Source organism: Acipenser ruthenus, chromosome 3, assembly GCF_902713425.1.
Source record: "Acipenser ruthenus chromosome 3, fAciRut3.2 maternal haplotype, whole genome shotgun sequence".
NCBI lineage: Eukaryota > Metazoa > Chordata > Actinopteri > Acipenseriformes > Acipenseridae > Acipenser > Acipenser ruthenus.
In genome coordinates this window covers 87,755,591-87,770,910 of record NC_081191.1, presented here as the reverse complement: position 1 = coordinate 87,770,910, position 15,320 = coordinate 87,755,591, and the positions used below count along the sequence as shown (strand labels likewise).

The 15,320-nt window shown below is 36.0% G+C and overlaps 1 protein-coding gene across 2 annotated transcripts in view; it reads right to left on the bottom strand.

Moving 5' to 3' along the window:
• Positions 1-9,656, bottom strand: part of LOC117435499 (histone-lysine N-methyltransferase EZH2) — a 28,255-nt gene extending 18,599 nt beyond the window's left edge. Inside the window, exon 1 of one of the 2 annotated variants that reach the window (XM_034058701.3) lies at positions 9,146-9,656. The gene's annotated coding sequence lies outside the window, so the exon portion shown is untranslated. The remainder of the gene's footprint in view (positions 1-9,145) is intronic. The other variant, XM_034058700.3, reaches the window with a different exon arrangement.
• Positions 9,657-15,320: the final 5,664 nt, after the last annotated feature.

Sequence of the window (15,320 nt, the reverse complement as noted above, 5' to 3'; positions counted from 1 at the left end):
TTTGTCGAAAATCTCACCCCTTGTACTGTAGTGTGTTAACTTTGCTAAATTTGAATATGTGTTACATAAATTTGTGCTTATTCAATAAGCCCTGCATCCCAGTACGGGATAATGAATGCAATATTAATTTTCTGAAGTTCCCTTAACTGGAGACAGTTTCCAGGGGGCCACAACACATGTTTCTCCTAAAAAAAACCAGATACCCGACTGCCACCTATTACCTCGAAGTTAGCTCTGTAGTACATGTATCATCTTAATTTCCAGTGCCTGCACTAACCGTTAGTGCCATTGTACATTACAAGTGGGGGATCACATAGAACACAATTTCACAGTTCAAGTTAACATACCTCTAGACATATATAAAAATGTAAGTGTAACATACTAACAGACAGCATCCTAATACACCCCCAGATTATGATACACTGATCTTGTCATCAAGGGCATTAGCAACTTTTATCACAAACTAACAAGCAATTCTCCAAGGTACAGTATGGAAAACTTTGAGTGACATAAGTACATAATTACTGGATCCTACTGCTGCCCTATCACTCTTATTATTGAATATAGCCTTGCAAACACGCAAGATTTGGGATCCCCAATTTTCCAACGCAGTTAGAGGATTAAAGGATTTGTAGCTAACATAATAGTTCCATAAATATTTTCTGAAATGCACATACATTCATTATATATGTTTCAATGAGGTCTTGAATACAGAGATCATACACAGATGAGGGCCTAAAACAATATGTTCTAGTATAGAAGGCTCATTGGCTACAAATGTTCGGACACACATTTCAGTCAATTAACCACAGATTAGGCCGGGAATCTCAAATTCTTCACTTCAAAAAAAAAATTCAGGCATTAGTACTCAATAGTATATAAAAAGGGTTGTTTGTACAACTATAAATCAAAAGGCACTATATTTTTGTTGAAATTCATATAAATAAAATTATGCTAGCAGGGATGGAAATATTACTCTTATTGCAGAGCAATTTTACCCATTCCAGGTTTTACTACGAGATTGATTAGCCACAGTTTAGGTAACAAGCTCAGGTATGTCTTAAACTTACAGTAAAACCAGAAATGGATCAAACGGCTATGCAATGAGTCTTATTTCCATCCCTGCAATGGAGATGTATGAAATGTATGAATAGCATCAATCTGTTTCCATAGTACAAAGTTTCTGAATTTACTTTAAAATAAGCATGACGTCATTTTCTCAAGGTTCATGCAGACAGGGTATTGCTGACTTTGTGGATAATCACACACAGTGACAGATGGGGTTCAATCAAGCATGTCCTGCAGCCTTTAGGCTTGTGTGATGGCAGCTTGTCTGCCTCTGCAAACAGGCTAGCAGCACTGTGGCTTTGAGCCCAACCCCAACAGGTACAACCAGCTTCCACAAATAACAAAAACAAACAGTCACATGCCATTTTCCATAATGTATTCTGATGGAAAAAATAGATCTATTTTTAAAATAAGTTAAAGTTTTTTAAACTAACCATCCACCAAGATAAGGTGCTGTATCCAGAAGTAAAAATCTGTCCATAGTTCAATAAAGAAAAGAAAAACATTTTGTTGTTGACCGTCAGCAATAGAAATGGTTCGAACCTGCTCCCTACATTTTGGCAAGCAGTTAGAATTTTACAATTGTATTTCAGTACCGACTGTCAAATAACACCAGATTTATTTATTTTTTTAATAAAATAAAGGTGAAGATTATGATACATGGATAGCTTTTGATTCCCAAATCAATTTTAAAACAATTTTACACTTTTTACTGTAACTTCATTTGTAGGAGTTTGTTGAAATGGATACGCATCATATGTATGTTGCTGCCGCCACTTCTGGTCTAAAGGGTCACCTTTGTAAATGAGAATACATGATCTCACAAATAAAATCCAGATTACATTTAAAATAAAACAAACAAACAAACAAACAAACAAACAAACAAACTGGAGAATTGTTGGAAGTTATATTAAAATAATTAATTCTCAATTTGAGGGTAGTGCAAACCCCACTAAAGGGTTGAAAACACTTATGTCTTTCATACTCTTAGACCCAAGTCATATACAGTCGCAGACAAAAGTATTGGCAACCTATGCTTATTATACCGTAATTCAAGGTAACAAAATTAAGGTCAAGCATTTAGTAAACTTTAACCACTTTTTAATAAAACAATAAAAAAAAAAAAACAGTCTATCAAAAAACAAAAAGGATTTCATTTAAAAGAACCAAATTGTCTGCCAATCAGCCTACGAGCAGATGGTATCATTGTACTTTGTAGAATGTTTTGATGCATGGTTGCATTCCTGTGATCTTCCATCACATGAATGTCTCCAGTCCCCGAACTGCTTAAACACCCTCATATCATGATCGAACCATCTCCATGTTTAATTGTAGGCACAAGGTTTTCTTCTTTGAAGGCTTTCCCTTTCTTTTTTTCTCCAAACATACTGTGGTCCATTTGTGGTTCCATTTTAGTCTCATTTGAACCAGAGAATTCTATTGAAGAATGCTTTTGTTTTATCAATTTTCTTTAAAAGTGGTTTGCAGCGAGGACTACAAGCAAACTCCTCCGTTTTCAGGTGCTTTGTGCAATTCTTTTGTGCACCAATATGCCCGATGCTTCTAAATCTTTCTTTAAGTCCTTGGCTGTTAATCTTGTGGGTTTTTTTGTTTTGTTTGTTTGTTTTCTAGCTGCTCTGAAAATTCTTCTGCAGACTGTATGGTTGGATTTGTACTGTGTTACTTGATTATTGCTCCGATTGTGGATACTGTTCTGTACCCATTTTCTTTGTTGTAGTTTGCTAGGAATGCCCTTCTCAAATGTGAATCCAACTCTTGTCTTGACCATCATCTGCTGTGTTGCCAAAACATTCTTCAACAGATGTTGCTTCATTTTCTCGCTATTGACTTTATAATGCAGTTTAATTACTGTGTACTGGTTTTTCAATCCATGAATATACTTACTTAGTTCTGTTACATTTTTACAGACTTAACTTTTGATAGATGCCAATACTTATAAACCAGACACTGATTATTTCTAACTACAATAATTAATACAGGTTAAGTTAAAGATTACAAGATCATTTTAGTATACCTGACCATTACAGTACAGTAGAAAAAAAAGGGTCAATGGTCCAACTATGCAGAGAAAGGCATTGTTTTATGACGTTGACACACAATTTGACACCCACTTGATTGTAATTCTCACTATTCCTTAATACACAAAGATATTTCTTATAAAAAGTTACAGCATTATATCATTTAGTTTGCCAAATCACACCATCTGTGAATGTGTGGGTGACAGACAAGTCAGTGGGTCACAACTTAAAAGTAGTAAAAACATAATTAATGCGTTCCCTACATTTCCCATCATCCTCCTGCTCACTGGTAAATCCATATCAGTTACATATGTGAGCAGGAGAATGATGGGAAATGTAGTTCTGAGAGGTCAAGGCAGGTACATGGGAAGCCATCTTGAGAAAGGGAATGCAATTTAAGAGTTTAAAAAAGTAGTCAAAATGTAAAAAAAAATAAAAATTAATACACACACCTTACATAAACAGTTGTAGCAACACATAGGAACATGTAACAAGGTCCTTATGTACCCTTTAAATTTAAGTATTGTATTTCCAAAAAAGTTCTTGTATCGAGGTACAACTATAAAACACATTAGGGGTATCTGTATCGTAAATCATTTCTTCTGAAGGTGGCCAAAAAAACTACAATATTACTGTACATTAAACCTGCCGATTCCTGTGTACAAGAAACGGGGACCTCAATTAGTGCTAACCCAAGCAGGGTTTGACATTAAATATGGACACACAGCCGGTAGGGTGATCATTCTGGCTAAATTTATCTGTGGCCAGGGGCCCAACCAAATTGACAGCTCTATAACATTTGACCCGTTGACCTAAATCAGGCTGAAAACGTGTTGTTGTTTTTTTGCATGGAAAACCCTAAGCATGGAGTGTAAATTGGATGTGCCAGTACCAGTTTGGAAATTTGTCAAAGAATGGCCCACTATATTAAACAAAATGAAACAAACTAAATGGAGGTTTAAACTCAAAATAGAGCAATGCAGGCTTACTATTATTCATTTATTTTTTTTATTATTATTATTATTATTATTTTTTTTTTAAGATTGTTAACACTAGCACCACTGCCGGCGGTCATTCTGACAGTTACATTTTAAACAACCTCAATATTAAAATGAAAGAAACCATCAGATAACACAAAAGTTTTATTCAAATACATGCACAGCCAAAATAACGTATTTAAATGAACAATTACACATAAGGGTTTATTTTCTAACTTACCACACAGGGGTGGCCAATTCGTATCGCCCGACGCCCGGGACAACATGATTTGTAGGACGGACAACAAGTTTTGCTTGTTAAACTTTGCCTGTCGGACACGTTTGTTTCTTTATTTTTCCTGTGTTTGTTCTGTTGCTAGAAAGGCACTCTGGGTATATTTGTAGAGAGCCACGCAAGTTTCTGAAAACTGAATGATACGTGGTTAGCACAGGTGCAGTGATTTGCCTTTGTTCCCAAGTAGTTCCTAATTGTGACATTGTGCTTGACATTGTAACGGCTTGGAACACTGATGGACCAATCAGTATGCAGCATTCTAACAAACATTTTTAGAATTACTGTACAAGTATAGTACAGTACTATTAAATAAAATAAATACCATAGAAATAAACAAAAGAAAAAAAACATTATGTCTGCAGTATTTGATGGAGCCTACTGGAAATACTGCATGCATTTTGGTAGAAAAACAGTAAAAGAAATCAAAGAAACTTGACTGGTTATACACATCTTTATAAATCTGGGGTTCAGCAGTTATAAAACTATTTACAGTAGAATGTTAAGAAAATCAGAATTCCACAAAGCAGCAGTAATAGTTGGCAATTAATCTATGTGTCTGATGCAACAAACTAAAACACCTGTACATTAGAAGTTGAATTCAGCTTGTAAAAAAAGAGTGGAAAAAACAGACAGAAGCTGTTTTTATATTTAAATAACTCCCAGGTATTGCTTATTATAGTTGTACTCTTAGTATGTTACTTAAATGTACTAGCAAATGTGTTCCAAACCGCACTGAGGAACATTTCTTTAAAGTATGGTATAAATCTGTTGAGTTGAGGTCGGGTCACGGGGAGCCTTTTGTGTATCTGAAGAATTTAGTGAACCAGTCATGCTACAAGGCATAATCACTAATTTATTGATTGTGTTCACTGTTAAATTAAACCAAAATCCTACAAGTTATATTGTACTTTATTTGTGTGTGTTTTGTGTGACGGGGAGGGGCAAGTATTTTTTAAGAAGGACAAGTAGACTTTTAAGAAGGACAAGTAGACTTTTAAGAAGGACAAGTAGATTTTTCTAGCATTTTGTCCCTTGGACAACAAGTCTTTTTTAGAAAGTGGCCACCCCTGTACAGTAAGGGCAGATATTATAAAAAGGAAGGGGTTTGGCAATTGCCTCCAAGTAGCTTTTCTAATTGGTGCAACAGAAAGATTGACACTGGGGCGGGTTTTATTCTCGGTCGATCTGGCGCTTCATTGGTGCACTATGTGTGTGCTTATGCCTGTAGTAGGGAAAGTTCATCTTGAAATGCTTCTAAACAGTAAACTTTACGTTTTTTAAAAACATATTCCCAACAAGTACACAAAGTGACCACAAAGTGTTATAAATTACACGATTTTTTCAAATCTGCTAATATCTTAGCGACTATGGTGTATTTTTATTTTTTTGTAACTTCACTAGATTGTTGCATTTAAATGTCAGGTTCATGTATTAAGAAAGCAGTGTAACTTAATTGCTCATTTACCAAAAACGTAAATAATACCATGAGTCTTGACAGAGGCTCTCACTCTCAGGGAGCAGAAGATCAGCTTCTTTAACAGCTAGCCAATCAGAAGTACTAGGGGTGGGACGCACTTTAAGTGTATGTGCTAGACTTCCGTAATTCAGTTTTCCGAAACTTGCGTGGCTCTCTACAAATATATCCGGAGTGCCTTTCCAGCAACAAAGCGAACATAGAAATAAATAAATAAATAAATAAATAAATAAAAGAACTACTTGTCCGACGGGCAAAGTATAAAGACAAACTTGTTGTCCGTCCTACAAATCTTGTTGTCCCGGGCATCGGGCGATACAAACAGTCTCATACACGACAGACTACTGATGATAAATTAATAAAATGAATGCATAAAAAAATATGCATTTGGTGACATTTGTCACGTGACCGGTAAAACGTCTAGCATATTATTAAATGTTTTACCACTTTAGAGTTATACCTTTAAACGTTTAAAATACCCATTCCTAATTAGTGCTAATCGGGGTCTGTGGAACCAGCCATTATTGTATCACAATTAGGCTGTACAAACCCTCTGCAATGACTGTAAATACAAAACTAGAAATTATAAAATAGACAGCTCTCGCTATGTAAAACTGTAAAATTACAGGCAACTCCGCTATACCCCTGTTGTTGGGGATTATGCACAGATAATCACACGACCATCTGGTAACAGGTTTTGAAACTGGTCAAGGCCACAGAAAAAAAACTCAATCATCCTAGGTACCAACAGATGTGATCATTTTCTTTCAAGCAATTTTATTCAGGCTGGAAGTCCCCAGGTTATCCACAGAGCAGGTACAAAATGGGGAATGAAAACTGCCATCTTCCCCACACCACGCAGTGTGCATCTAGCTAAGAAAAACAGAAAAGTACCTCACTCACTACACAGCCACTTTTTAAGGAACTAAAGCACAACCAATTTTGGAGTTGGGTATTGTTTGACACAGAACACTCAGAATGAGGCCGATACCAGGAAAATATCACCGAATCACTAGCGTGCATGCACTTGCAAAGAGTATCCAGGCAAAATCTGCATGGTGCCTCTTAAACTATTATGATCTTTCTACTCGAGTCACAAGACTTTTTATCAGTGTTTCCTAACTTAAGTCTTTAGTTCATTATCCTTCAGGATCTCTGCAATTGTTTAGAGATCAGCAGCTGGACTCTTCAGTAAAAATAAAAAAGGGGTAACGTTATTTAAATAAAACAGTCCCATCAAGAGGTCCCTTATCAAAAAAAAAAGCCACTGAAAAGTAATGCTATTTTATTCCCCAATGAGTGTGTGTGACAAAACTGAAAGGAAACTGTGCCCATAGACAACCTTACCCTCAATGCCTGGTGACGGGGTAGTAAGCGGAAAGTCTTTAAGCACAGATCGTTTTCATTACGGTTTCTGACATACTGATTATGATGAAGACAACCAAAATAAGTACTGTTATATAAAACAGCCCCCCACACACATCTCAGTTAGAATAAACCTTCAGAATGTAGTTCAATGGCTGTCTGTTGAAAGTCAGAACTTACTGTTTCAACTTAGAAGTGTTGTTTAGGAATACAAGTAAGATGTTATTATTTTAATTCTTCCATACAGAATCACCTGACAATGAAGAACAATCTTTCCGAATTCCGAGGTGTGTCTAATCTTCTCATCCACTCTCTTATTTTTAACATGCCTTTTTTTTTTGAGTAAGTCAGACTCACTTTTAAGCAACTCTGGAGGAACAGTCAGCCAATAGCCATCATTACAACAAAATGTGTCACTTTTTTTTTTTACGTTACATACCCTACAAAAAAGATATGGTAGCACACATTTCACAAAACACAAATGACTAAACTAATGACAGCAAAACCACATGTTAACTCTATAAAGTGTCAGACTAATTCCTTTTCAAATTAATTACTATTATCCAGTTGAAAACATATCACGTTCTGATTTCATTAACTTCCAATCTAGAATTAATATCATGGGGGGGGATATTCAGTATAGTAACCCCCAGGATAGTCAGAAACTTAAAATATTTTACACTTCTGCCAGTATAATTTTATCTTTGCTTTTCGAAACTGCTACTTTCACTTTTTTAGGGAACGAATACTAAATTAAAAACTATTGCAAAATGAACATGCTTTCCTTAAATACTTACTTCAAATACAGATTTAAACCCCTGTTCCACAAAATGTTTAACTACTTCAGACTGGAAGGATTGTATTTGGATTAAAAGTAAAGTTTTGCCAGTTTCCCTGCCAATTAGATTAACGATTGTATGTAATTTGACTAAAAATAATTAGACACGATATAAGATAGTATACAAGTCACGCCCCCATTGGCACCTATTAGAAGTAACTATACTTACAATTTCTCTGTTAAGTGTAGTCGCTGAAAACGGTGTATTTTGAAGGTCTGATATTCTAAGGATGTGTAGTTGTATTCATATTAAACTCTGAAATGTCAGGGCAAAGCCCTATTTCTGAAATGTATTCGTTTTTAACGTGTTGGGAGGTGTGCATTAAAGTTCTTAATAACGTTGTTATGTTTAGTTTGTTATTTTAAAGATTCCATTGACCTAGATGTATTGTACTAGATGTATTAAATACTGCCTGTAGCTTATTTGCTGACCTATTTAAAGACAAGCCTTCAAATGAAAATATGATTAGTTAGTATTCTTTTAAACTGGATGAATTCCAAAGGGAAGTACCAAAAAAGCAATGGATATATCTTCCATAACAATCAAGTGTTGGAATAACAAACACATGGGTAAATGCAAAAACAATCCACATAACATTTGATGAAGCAAGCGAGTCAAAATATGACAACAGCAACTTTTAAGTTACATAGTATTGTAGCTTATATAACCCTGCCCACTACTAGACAGAAACCTTAACTTGAACCTCACGCCATGGGGTCAGTCAAGACAGATACGGTTGATAAAGTAATGTGTATATATTAATAATGTAACAGATAGCATTTAATTCCATCGAAGGTAAGTGGGCTGTCAAGACAAACACGATCGTTTAGTTTTGTTAACGAGGTTAATTAATATTGACAAATGTAATTTTTTTGTGTGATAATATAATTTCACAAGAGTCTGCTTTTTTTTTTTTTTTTTTAGATACATACAAAAAAAAGAAAAACAAAGAAACAGCATATATATATATATATATATATATATATATATATATATATATATATATATATATATAACGTTTCAAACAAGAGTTGAAACAGTGCCGTTCAAGAATGGGAAAAAAAGACAATCCTTTCCCCTTTGCCTACCTGTCAACCCGACTGGTCCGTTCACATGCACTGGTTCAAACTGGGAGCGATCAGGTCCTGAACCTCCCGCTGTCTGATTTGCAGATGATCTGGGGAGGGGGGAAGCATTCACCCTCCGCGCTTCTGTAGATACCGGCTAATTGCTCTCTCTCCCCCTCTCTCTCTCACACACACACATACACACACACACACGCACACACAAAAAGACGCTTTCTTCTCGTCCGGATTTTTTCTTTCTTTTTCGAGTCTATATATTTTCTTTGTGTTCCTTGATTTCTGTGTTAATTTACCGGGACTCTTTACTTCATATTTATTCTCTTTGTCTCACTGTTTCCGCTTCGAGAACTCTTCACCCTTTTCTCTCTATATCCGTTTCTCACTCTGAGAGAATCAAGACTCCACGAGCGCCAAACACATCTGCCAATCGCTGGTGCCGACACTCGGTTTGCTCAGTATCGCGGGATCCGACAGGTCGGTGTCCTGTCCAACCAGAGGCCGCTCCGAGAGGGGGGCCTCAAACTGGGGACATGTGGAGAACTTCTTTGTTCTGCTCAGCTGGGCTGTTATTTTGTGTAGCACTTGTAATAGACAGATGGAAGATAGATACAATGTCTACATTAATATTATAAGTTATTTAAAATGTAATAATTCCGTTGTAATGTGTACGTTTCTGGGGATATTTTCAAAAAAATGCTGCTACGTTGCGGTTGTGAAATACCATATATATTTGTAATTTATAGTCAGTACCGACGTTGGTCAACTTACTGTTTATCTGATAAAATATATATATATATATATATATATATATATATATATATATATATATATATATATATTTATATTTTCACAGAAACATTTAAAGTGAACAGTTAACGTCCTGAATCGAGTGTACTAGTCTTCAGCAATACTGCGCTTCTTCTGACAGAAAACAATTTGCATTAAAAAAAGAGATAAAGTGAAGCATAATAAAATGCAGAAGTGCAGAAGTTCAGGCGACTGATGCACACATTTATAGCGCCGCTAACTACTGTAACGCATGGTCCCTGTGTTTCCACTGCTACATTTGAACGCCGTTATATAGTATTGTGTGTGGGGTGGCGCTGTGTGTGCGCCAGACTCGCGTTATCGTTAAGGATGATATCCTTACTCCAGCAGATTTTAGTTATCGCAGTTGGTTACAATACACATTCATTTTATTTGAATTATAACGAGTAAGTAAAAGCTAAACTTTGAAAACATATCTGGGCTAAAGTTTAACAAACCATTTTTTTCAGTCGCTTTTTAATTTTGTATCCATCAAAAGTTGATGTTGGCAGTGAAACTACAATTACATTAACAACACCTTAATCAATGAGGCGGTGATATGCTTTAAAACATTTCCAGTGTGTTAAATTGTACGAGGTGAACCCGTTTTCAACCATGTTATATGTTTAGGAAAGAACGACCTTGCCTAGTAAACAAATTCTCTTTCAAAATAAGCGCATATCTGCACAGTAGTTAATAAAATAAATATCAATAACCAATTGTGAAAAAGCAAAAAGAGCTGTAGCTAAAAGCGAGCATTACACAAAATGTTCAGTTGCTTGTGTTTTACAGAAGGTGCCCTGAGTCTGAGTCATATAGTAAAACAGTGTTTATTAAATCTGCAGAACAGAGTAGTAGTCAATGATATATTGTACGTAATAGCAATGTGGGTGTGAAGGAAGAGAAAATAAGCTTCCTGGGTGATACAACTTTCTGGTTGAAGCTTTGAAAGAAAAAAAGAACAACGTGTACTAGAAACTAATTTTACAGCATGACTAAAAGGTACGTGGTACTACACGAGTAGCCGTTTCACATTTAAAAACACCCACGCAGATTCTGAATAGAACAGGATTACTCGGTTGAGAAAACCATTTTTATATGAAAATAATCGCTTACGACTACAACATTGATGTGATCATCTTTGTTCTTTGATTTAATGCTGTTACACAATAGGGGTGAATGAACTAATGCATGTGTGTCGTGTTATCCAGTTTTATTAAGTTTTAAATATTTAAATGTTTAATGTTGTTTTCTTTTTTTAACACTAGAGCAACCGAGGGGTCATTTTGACCCCATTTTAAACATTTTTATTCATGAAATCTACAAAACTTCATATTAAATCCTCCTACTCTGGTACATTTGTCTTTAGTCTTATATGAGATTACACTCAAAGGAGTGCTATATATTTTTGGAAGTAACAAACACACCTACCTAGAAGGACCAATGGGTCTCAGTGAGGATGGCTGCTAAGGGGTCTTACTGCAACACAAGTTTTAGAACAACTGAAAAACATCCAAGACAGTGATTCAGATGATGGTGACTTTTCCGCTCAAGAGTCCGAGTCTAGCAATGGGAATAAGACAACTAACACATGCATTCAGTGCAAGAAAACTATCTGTCTGTGGTTAATGTGCATCAGAGGAGTTGAAATCCTTCATATGCAAAAATTGCATCTGTGAAGGAAGAGCCATGCTGTACCGTCCAGTGTTGCCAAGTCTCAGGTGAAAAAAAGCGGCACTGCCTTTCAAAACAAGCCCAATCCATTTCAGAGGGAGGGGAGTGGAGGTGTATACTCAGAAATAGGTATACCTAAACAAGGGAGTTTTGAGACCCAGGGTGTAAACAGTGAGTGTCTTACCATGGACCCGCGGCAGGGGAATGTATCCAGTAAAAAGAATACCTTATCAAATCTTCTTTTCTTTTCCGCTTACGCTTTTCTTTCATTATGAACAAAAGAGAAGCTGCATTAAGCTACTGCTACCGATTACAATTATTGTTTCTTGCAAACAAACTGTTTTTGTTTTATTGATAATGTTACTGTATTGCCTTTGGTAAACAGTGTTTCGTTTTTCAAAATGTTGTTAAAAACATACATTACTGTTAAATATTTTGCCATTTTATCAGTGTTGAAACAAGATAGATTGAGAGCACCTGTAAGCATGCGTGACTGTCACTTTAATTTGTATTTCCCAGCATGCTGCAGTGATCCTATTTAGAATTTTATTCGTGAATATAATTTGAAAAGCTAATATAATGCTTGTTCGTGTTTTAAAATATCACATTAAACTATACAGTACTGTAGAAGTTGATAGCCTAATATGCTGTATCGTTATGTTTTAGATACTTAAAATTTAACTTACCACAACATTAAGTTTATAATCTACCAGGAGTTATATATACCAATTTATACACAGACTCTATTGATCGGTCCGATAGTAGTGGGTTCTGCAATTGATATTTCTCCGTCAGTTATCTTAAGTCTTGGTTGGTTTGTTTCCCCCCTCCTTCCCACTACGCAATTTGACTGATCTTTTGCTTACATCGGAGGTATTTTTATCCAACGTACTTCGTTTTCAGATTACAGGCGTTTATTGGAGGATCATGGCACCTGTTTGTATTTCCCTATATGTTGGTGTAAAAAAAGCCGAGGCACTATTGCAAATTACATTTAAAAGCCAGGGCATTATTACAAATTACACCTAAAAGCCATTCTAACCATTCACTTTGGACATTTGCGAAGGTCTTCATTTGTTGTAGTACACTGAACTTCAAGTTTAAACCAATAATACTACACAGTAGCATTTAGCTGGGATTTGCACGCAGACAGTTCCACCTTTGGACAAAGGGAAACAACGTGAATACCATTACCAGCAAGGCTGCAACACTTACTCGTTTATGCCAGAATCAGGTTTCGTTTTAATTAAAAGAGGCTGTTACTTATCAAGGGTTTTCTGTTGTTTGTAGCAGAGACTCTCTCGCTGTATTTGCGAGCTTCCCACTACGCATCGAAAAACAGTCTTTGTAAACCTTCTCAACTCATCCACTTGATAAATAAAACTACGTTAATTGTATTAACCACAAATGACCTTGCTTTATTTGACATGCGTATACATATAATAATATATAATATCATATCATTATTTTTGCATAGCGCCTTTCATAGTGGACCACCATCGCAAAGCGCTTTACAGAGGTAGGCTGTGAACTGTGCATTAACTGTGCATTATATGCAGTCACTTACAATAGGACATTGATTTAACATCTCATCCGCAGGATGGAGCACAATGAGATTACGTGTTTGCTCAGGGTTACACAGTGAGTCAGTAAGAGGTGGGATTTGAACCGGTGACCTTCTGGTTACAAGCCCTGGACCACACTGCCTCCTTATGATTATTAATAGCAATAAGTATACACATTTAAAAATAATAAACAGAAACTGGTGTTATAAGGCTAGTTGTTTATGACATCGGGTTTGTCCGTAGGAAGAGGGTTCATAAACTACCGCCCATGGGCAGCTACCGACGTCCCTGTGTAACACAATACAATTTGTACTGCGGTAAAGTGAGCACGCTCTGAATTTTCAGACATTTCTAATGCGGCATGATGTGAAATGATAAAATTAAGCTCGTGAGACCACCTGGAAGTTGGTTACTTATTCCCGGTTCTTTATTTGCGATGTAGTTGACAAAGCAGCGCGTCCTTTTTCTATGTGTTTTAAATCACTTACACATCTTGCTCAATTAATATATTGCCACTATTTAAAAAATAATCGCTCCTTCTTTAAAAAAAAGAAGAAAATATTAATAACAAATCTGTATCAGCAGCATAGCGGTTCCCTATATTACCCGCTTGTTTCGCCCCATTTACCCCCCTTAGACGGCTTGCTCACTAAATATCGAGCTATCCCTAGATAGATTATAACACCCTCTTTGCATTAGGACAGTATTTTGACTTGAGATTATCTTCAAACCGTTAGTACCTTTTAAACCTTACAGTGGTGTATTCATATATATATATATATATATATATATATATATATATATATATATATATATATATATATATAGCTCTGGAAAAATTTAAGAGACCACTGCAAAATTATCAGTTTCTCTGGTTTTACTATTTATAGGTATGTGTTTGGGTAAAATGAACATTTTTGTTTTATTCTATAAACTACTGACAACATTTCTCCCAAATTCCAAATAAAAATATTGTCATTTAGAGCATTTATTTGCAGAAAATGACAACTGGTCAAAATAACAAAAAAGATGCAGTGTGGTCAGATCTCGAATAATGCAAAGAAAATAAGTTCATATTCATTTTTAAACAACACAATACTAATGTTTTAACTTAGGAAGAGTTCAGAAATCAATATTTGGTGGAATAACCCTGATTTTCAAGCACAGCTTTCATGCGTCTTGGCATGCTCTCCACCAGTCTTTCACATTGATGTTGGGTGACTTTATGCCACTCCTGGCACAAAAATTCAAGCAGCTCGGCTTTGTTTGATGGCTTGTGACCATCCATCTTCCTCTTGATCACATTCCAGAGGTTTTCAATGGGGTTTAGGTCTGGAGATTGGGCTGGCCATGACAGGGTCTTGATCTGGTGGTCCTCCATCCACACCTTGATTGACCTGGCTGTGTGGCATGGAGCATTGTCCTGCTGGAAAAACCAATCCTCAGAGTTGGGGAACATTGTCAGAGCAGAAGGAAGCAAGTTTTCTTCCAGGACAACCTTGTACTTGGCTTGATTCATGCCAAAGCTGCCCGATTCCAGCCTTGCTGAAGCACCCCCAGATCATCACTGATCCTCCACCACATTTCACAGTGGCTGCGAGACACTGTGGCTTGTAGGCCTCTCCAGGTCTCTGTCTAACCATTAGACGACCAGGTGTTGGGCAAAGCTGAAAATTGGACTGTGCAAAAGTTTTAGGCAGGTGTGAAAAAATGCTGTAAAGTAAGAATGCTTTCAAAAATAGACATGTTAATAGTTTATATTTATCAATTAACAAAATGCAAAGTGAGTGAACAGAAGAAAAATCTACATCAAATCAATATTTGGTGTAACCACCCTTTGCCTTCAAAACAGCATCAATTCTTCTAGGTACACTGTATTCTATTCCAGGATTTGATGCTGTCTGTAAATCGGAAATGGACAAATACCTACCATATGCAAAAGAAAACGGCAGTAGAATGACTTTGAATGAATTTTTCATTAAAGCTGAATAATCATTTTCCAATTTAACACGAAAGGCTAAAATATATTTGTCAGTTGTTATCAATTCTGTAGATGCTGAAAGAAGTGTTTCTTATAAACAAGTTTTTACAGAACAACATCAATCTATGAAAGAAGGCAGGGTTAACCAACT